The sequence below is a fragment of the Hordeum vulgare genome, chromosome 7H (genome assembly GCF_904849725.1).
Source record: "Hordeum vulgare subsp. vulgare chromosome 7H, MorexV3_pseudomolecules_assembly, whole genome shotgun sequence".
Taxonomy (NCBI): domain Eukaryota; kingdom Viridiplantae; phylum Streptophyta; class Magnoliopsida; order Poales; family Poaceae; genus Hordeum; species Hordeum vulgare.
The window spans coordinates 214726208-214733259 of NC_058524.1; positions in this window are offsets into that span (position 1 = coordinate 214726208).

Below are 7052 nucleotides of genomic sequence, written 5' to 3' on the forward strand. Positions count from 1 at the left end.
TCCAAGATAACCAAGTCTGTTAAGATAGTGGTGTTAGCAACCACAATAGGCACATCCTCGCAAATGCCGATAGGGAAAGCAGTTGATTTGTCGGCCATTTGCAGAGAGATTTCAGTGGGTGTCAACTTATCCAGTTCAAGTCTATGATAAAGAGAGAGAGAGGCATAACACTAACACCAGCTCCAAGATCGCATAACGCAGTTCTAACGTAGTTGCCTTTAATGGAGCAAGGTATAGTGGGCACACCAGGATCACCTAGTTTCTTCGGAGTTCCACCCTTGAAGGTATAACTGGCAAGCATGGCGGAGATCTCAACCTCAGGTATCCACCTCTTATTAGTCACAATATCTTTCATGTACTTAGCATACGAAGACATCTTGAGCATATCCGTCAAATGCATTGGCAGAAAGACAGGTCTAATCATCTCAACGAAGCGCTCAAAATCCTCATCATCCTTTTTCTTGGATGGTTTGGGAGGAAAGGGCATAGGTTTCTGAACCCATGGCTCCCTTTCTTTACCGTGCTTCCTAGAAGTGAAGTCATTCTTATCGTATCTTCTAGTCTTAGGCTGTCGGTTATCAAGATCAACAGGTTCAATCTCCACATCCTTATCATTGCTAGGTTGAGCATCATCATGAACATCACTATTGATATTATCATTAGGCTCATGTTCATCACCAGGTTGTGTTTCAGCATCAGAGACAGAGGCATCGTTTGGACTCTCAGGTGTAGCACCAACAGGGTTGCTAGCGTGCAGGTTCCTATCATCTTTCTTCTTCTTTCTAGGATGACTAGGTGCATCAGTGCTAACTCCTTGAGAATCTTATTCAGTTCTCTTCGGATAACCCTCAGGATACAAAGGTTCCTGGGTCATTCTACCGCCTCTAGTGACGACTCTGATGGAATTGTCATTCAACTCATTGAGCAAGTCATTCTGAGCTTTAAGTACTTGTTCTACCTAAGTAGTAACCATAGAGGCATGTTTACTCAGAAGCTTAAGATCGTTGATGTTTCTGTCCACACAAGCACTTAAATGACTAAGCATACGAGCATTCTTTTCCAATTGTCTGCTAACATAATCATTGAAACTCTGTTGTTTGGCAACGAAGTTATCAAATTCATCCATGCATAAGCTAGCAGGTTTATCAAAAGGAATATCACTCTCATAAAACCTACGCAGAGAATTTACTTCTACTACCTGTATCGGGTTATCGAGATCATGGATCTCTTCGATAGGTGGTAGATTTTTGACATCTTTAGATTTAAAGCCTTTCTCTCGCATAGATTTCTTGGCTTCTTGCATATCTTCAGGACTGAGGAATAGAATACCTCTTTTCTTCGGAGTTGGCTTAGGAGGTGGTTTGGGAATAGTCCAAGCATTCTCATTGCACAACATGTTGTTCAACAGAATCTCAGCTTGCTCTACGGTTCGTTCCCTAAAAACACTACCGGCACAACTATCTAGGTGGTCTTTGAAAGCATCGGTAAGTCCATTATAGAAGATATCAAGTATTTCGTTCTTCCCAAGAGGGTGATCAGGCAAAGCATTCAGTACCTGGATAAGCCTCCCCCAAGCTTGTGGGAGACTCTCTTCTTCAGCTTGAGCAAAGTTGTATATTTCTTGCAAGGCAGCTTGCTTATTATGGGCAGGGAAATATTTCTCAGAGAAGTAGTAGACCATATCCTGGGGACTACGCACACAACCAGGAGCAAGAGAAGTGAACCAGGTCTTAGCATCATCCTTTAGCGAGAAAGGAAACAGCTTGAGCATGTAGTAGTGGCGCATCTTTTCCTCACTAGTGAATAGGGTGGCTATATCGTGCAGTTTGGTAAGATGGGCTACAACCGTTTCAGACTTGTAACCGTGAAAAGGATCAGATTCGACCAGAGTGATTAACTCAGGGTCGACAGAGAATTCATAATCCTTATCGATCACAAAGATAGGTGAAGTGGCAAACTTCGGGTCGTATTTCATCCTAGCGTTCAGAGATTTTTCTTTCTTGCGCAGAAGTTTCTCAACATCATAGCTATCCTTACACGCAAGAAAGTCCTCAGCTATCTCTCCCTCCATAACATAGCGTGTATCAGGCATAACAGGCAATTCAGGCATAGTAGCAGGTTCTACTTCAATAGTATCAGCAGTTTCGGAAATATCAACACATCTAGCAGCAACTCTAGCAATATGTGCATCAAGGGCACCTAGTGGCAAAGCAGTATCAAGCATAGCATCATCGGGAATAGTATCAAGCATAGCATCATCATAAGCATCATGGGCAGCAGAAGTAGCATCATCAAGAACAAGAGACATATCAAGATTTCTAGCAGGAGGTGATGTCGCAAACTTACTCAAAACTGAAGGTGAATCAAGTGTAGAGCTAGATGGCAGTTCCTTACCTCTCCTCGTAGTGGAAGGCAAGATTTTAGTTCTTGGATCTTTCGGATTCCTCATAGTGACCAGCAGACGTCAATCCCAAGTGACTCAGAGAATATAGTTGTGCTTCCCCAGCAACGGCACCAGATAATAGCCTTGATAACCCACAAGCGTATGGGATCGCAGCAGTATTCGAGGGTAGAGTATTCAACCCAAATTTGTTGATTCGCCACGACGGGAAGCGAAAGAATATTCTCAAGTATTAGCATATGAGTTTGTCAGAGTCAACCACACCTGAAAGATTAGTGTCTGCAAGCAAAGTATCAGTAGCAAAGTGGTATGATAGGAACGGCGCCAGAAACGATCTGTTGAAAAGGCTGACTATTCCTAATTGTTGTATCAATGGCGCCAGTAGGTTGCACGTAGGCGAGTAACTATTCTTCCCCCAACTATAGTGTCGGAAAAGATCTTGCAACAAGTAACAACGAAGTAGCAAGGAACAGCAGTAGCAGCAGCAGCAAAGTAATAGCAGTGGTAACAGTAGAAGCAAAGTGGCCCAATCCCTTTTTAGCAACGGACAAGCCTAGACAAAGTAACGTAGCGAGGACCAGTAGTAAAAGACTCGTAGGCAGTGGATCAGTGATGGATGAGTATGACGGATTTGATTCATCATGTAACAGCTAAAACACAGAGAGATATCTAACTAGCTCCCGTTCATCAATCTAATGTAGGCATGTATTCTGTATGTAGTCATACGTGCTTAGGGAAAAGAACTTGCATGACATCTATTGTCCATCCCTCCCGTGGCAACGGGGTCCTAATGGAAACTACGGGATATTAAGGTTCTCCTTTTAATAAAGAACCGGACCAACGCATTAACACGCGGTGAATACATGAACTCCTCATACTATGGTCATCTCTGGGAGTGGTACCGGCTATTGTCACTCCGGGGTTGCCGGGTCATAACACATAGTAGGTGACTACAACTTGCAAGATAGGATCTAAAACACACATATATTGGCGACAACATAATAGGTTCAGATCTGAAATCATGGCACTCGGGCCCTAGTGACAAGCATTAAGCATAGCCAAGTAGTAGCCACATCAATCTAGAACATAGTGGATACTAGGGATCAATCCCCGTCAAGAACTAACTCGATTACATGATAGATCTCATCCAACTCATCACCGTCCAGCAAGCCTACAATGAGATTACTCATGAACGATGAAGAGCATCATGGAATTGTCAATGGAGAAAGGTTGATGATGACAATGGCGACGATTTCCCCTCTTTGGAGCCCGAAACGGACTCCAGATTTGCCCTCGAGATGAAGAACAGGATGTGGCGGCGCCTCCGTATCGCAAAACGCGATGAAACCTTCTCTCTGTTTTTTTTTCCAGGCGAAACGGAACATATAGAGCTGAGTTTGGGGGCGGTGGTGCCACGTGGGCCCCACAAGCCTGCACGGCGCGTCCTAGGGGGGTGGTCGCGGCCTGTGGGCTTGTGGCCCACTGGCACGCCCCCTCCGGTGGATCTTTGCGCAGGTATTTTTCTTTTATTCCAGAAAAAATCTCCGTAAATTTTCAGGACATTCCGAGAGCTTTTATTTCTGCACAAAAACAACACCATGGCAATTCTGCTGAAAACGGCGTCAGTCCGGGTTAGTTCCATTCAAATCATGCAAATTAGAGTCCAAAACAAGGGCAAAAGAGTTCGGAAAATTAGATACGACGGAGACGTATCACGGGTTCAGAGTGCGTAGGTCCTCGCGGGTGCATCTCCAGCGAGCCCCTCGAGCAGGCGAGCATCGGGATTGCTCAGCGTCCTCCTCTTCTTCCTCGTCGTCCTCTGCATCATCGCGGGACCCCAATAACCGCCGGAGTTGCTATCTTCTTCCTATGCGCCAGCCGGTCATCGTTGTTCGAATTCGCTGCCGCTTGTCTTCCTCAAGCCCGTTCGTCGACGCAACGCCTCCGTGTGAGCTTCTTCACATCCCTGCTAGCTTCGTGCTTGTGATTGCAACGTGTAGCATCGTCTCCGTGTAGACACGTTCTTGCCGCCGTCGAACCTCGTCGCCGACAAGCGATTCCGTCCAGTTCTTGCATGAGCGCGTATGGGCCTGAGATCCAGAATGTGCGAAGGTTCCATTTTTCCTGTAGCGCTCGATTCCGTCGTCATAGCTTGCGGTTCGACTCCGCCGTTGCCGCCGGAGTTCCTTAGGGCCGGGAGTGTTCTAGCGTGTCTCCGGCCCTGTGCGTGTGCGTGCGCATGCGGAATGCTGTTGCGCGTGTAGTGTTGCCATCCACCGCTAGGTTTGGTCACCGGAGGACCCCCCCCCCCCCCCGTCACGAGTGCTCTAACTATGTTCGTCACCGGCGAGATGAGAGGTGCGTATCTGTCGTGTGGGGCTAGGACTCTCTCCATGGAGCGTGTTATGCTCTATGCAGCCTGTCTCTGGATAGATGCGAGGGAGTGGCCGAGTGGTTCGATCGAACCGGCTCGACCAAGGGGGTGTGGGTTCGATACCCAACACTTTATTTCTTTTCTACTGTGTTCGAGTTTTTACCCTTGTTTCACGCACAGTGTTAGACTATGGGATTTCCTGCCTAGCAGTGCAGCTGTACTAGTGTAGTGCAGTGGTGTGGCATGTGAGTATGTGGGCAGAGGTGAAGGGTTTGAATTCCCCTGCACCTTTCTTTCATTTCTTTTTTGTGTGCATGTGTGTGAGAGAGAGAGTGTGGTGTGTATGTGTGTGTGCGCTCTGTAGTGTAAGTACACATATGTGAGTGGGTGTGTGTCCTAGTATGGAGGGCAATGTACTCATGCACATGTGATATGTGTATGTTTGATGTGTGTGCACCATGTGTGCAAGTGTGCACATGGGTGTGTGAGTGAGTGTGGTCTGTGTGTGCAAGTATGCTCATGAGTATGTGGGCATGTGAGTGTGCACATATGTGTGTGTGTGTGAGCATGGTGTATGTGAGTGTAAGAGAGTGTGTGCGTGTGTGCATGTGGGCATGGCCCACTTGCATACATTCACTAGGGGCCATGGTTCGATGACCATTGGGCCCCATGCATTTATTTTGTGTTTGATGTTGTTTTGAGTGTTTTCCTCTTTAGATAAATTCCATGTGGTGAGATAGGCAGATTTGGAAGTTTCCACTTTAGGCAAGATTGTACTTATAGTTGAATTGGAATCTAAGTGCAATTTATTTTCTTGTTTGTGGTGTTCTCCGGAAAGCAACATGGGATGTATAATATATGGATTTGGGGTAAAAATCCCAAGGAATCCAATGGTGTTACTGTTTTCTGATTTTGAGCAGTTTTGTATAAAGTCACCGTGTTGTGGGGTGGCAATAGCTTTATTTGTGTAGGGTGGTTCATGTGCATGATAGAGGTTGTGCATGCTTGCATCATTATGTACGTGGCATCATCTTCTTGCTGGTATTTATTTCCTGCTTCTTTCTTTGGGTAGCTACTGGGACCGGAAACGAGTTTGAAGAGTTCGGTGAGTTCGTGCAGGAAGATCAGGAGCAGCTCCACTCTGAAGAAATCACACGCAAGATGATCGTGACCTTGACACCGTTTCTAGCTTTGTTGTGCTTAGTGCTACGTTTCTTTCGTTACATCTCCCCTGCCTACCACATGATATATAGGCCATCAAACACTACCATGAAACCTCAAACACCTCCCCTCCTAGCAAATGTTGTTTGGCTAAGTTAGGTTTGCTCAACAACTAATTGTTAGCGTTGCTAGTTGCAGGTGCCAGCTGGTCCATGTGATAACATGGGAAATTGATATCAACATATTTAATAGCTATTTAATTAATGCACCTATATACTTAGTAAATAACAGAAGGCCTAGCCTTTGGTCAGGTGATTTGTTCCGTTGTTGCCGCCTTAGTTTCGGCTACGGTGATTTATTCCATAATTGAGCGCTCCTAACACGTTCGGGGTTGTTATGGGGACCCCCTCGATAAATCGTATAGTGTTAAGACTTGTGTGGCGGGACCCAACTTTGGTGTTAATTTTCTAATAACTTAATAATAAAAGCATAGGGAACAGCTACCCCGAGGAATCTAATCAACCCCCTAGGCCAGTGCTCCTCATGAGTGTTGGTCCAAAATGGATTGCCTGCGGGGCCACCGCGAGGAAACTCGAGGTTTGGTTCCCGTAGCTAGTTCCATCCTCGTGTACTGAGAACGAGATACACGGCTCCTATCCGGTTTTTCGACACGTCGGGAGGTCTTATCGGGCTTTTCTTACCTTAGCGATATATCTTGCGCATTGGGATTCCGGTGAGACTTTGGGTCTTCTCGGAGTTGAGGTTTTCCTCTAAGGAATCCGACGAGATCACGAGTTTCGTGGTAGAGGATTACTATGCGGCCTGTGGTAATTTGTGATGGACTAGTTGGAGCACCCCTGCAGGGTTTAATCTTTCGGAAAGCCGTGCCCGCGGTTATGAGGCCAACATGAATATTTTGTTGACACCCAGTTCTAGATAACTTAAAGTAATTCAAATAAAACTTACCAACTGAGTGTGTACCCGTGATTGTTTCTTTCACAGCTCCTTCTCTGATCGAGAACACGGTGGGGTAATGAATGACGTAAGTAGGTGTTCAGGATCACTTAGTGATCAATCCAGTCTTCGACCATCTTGCGTAGACCACCATATTTAATT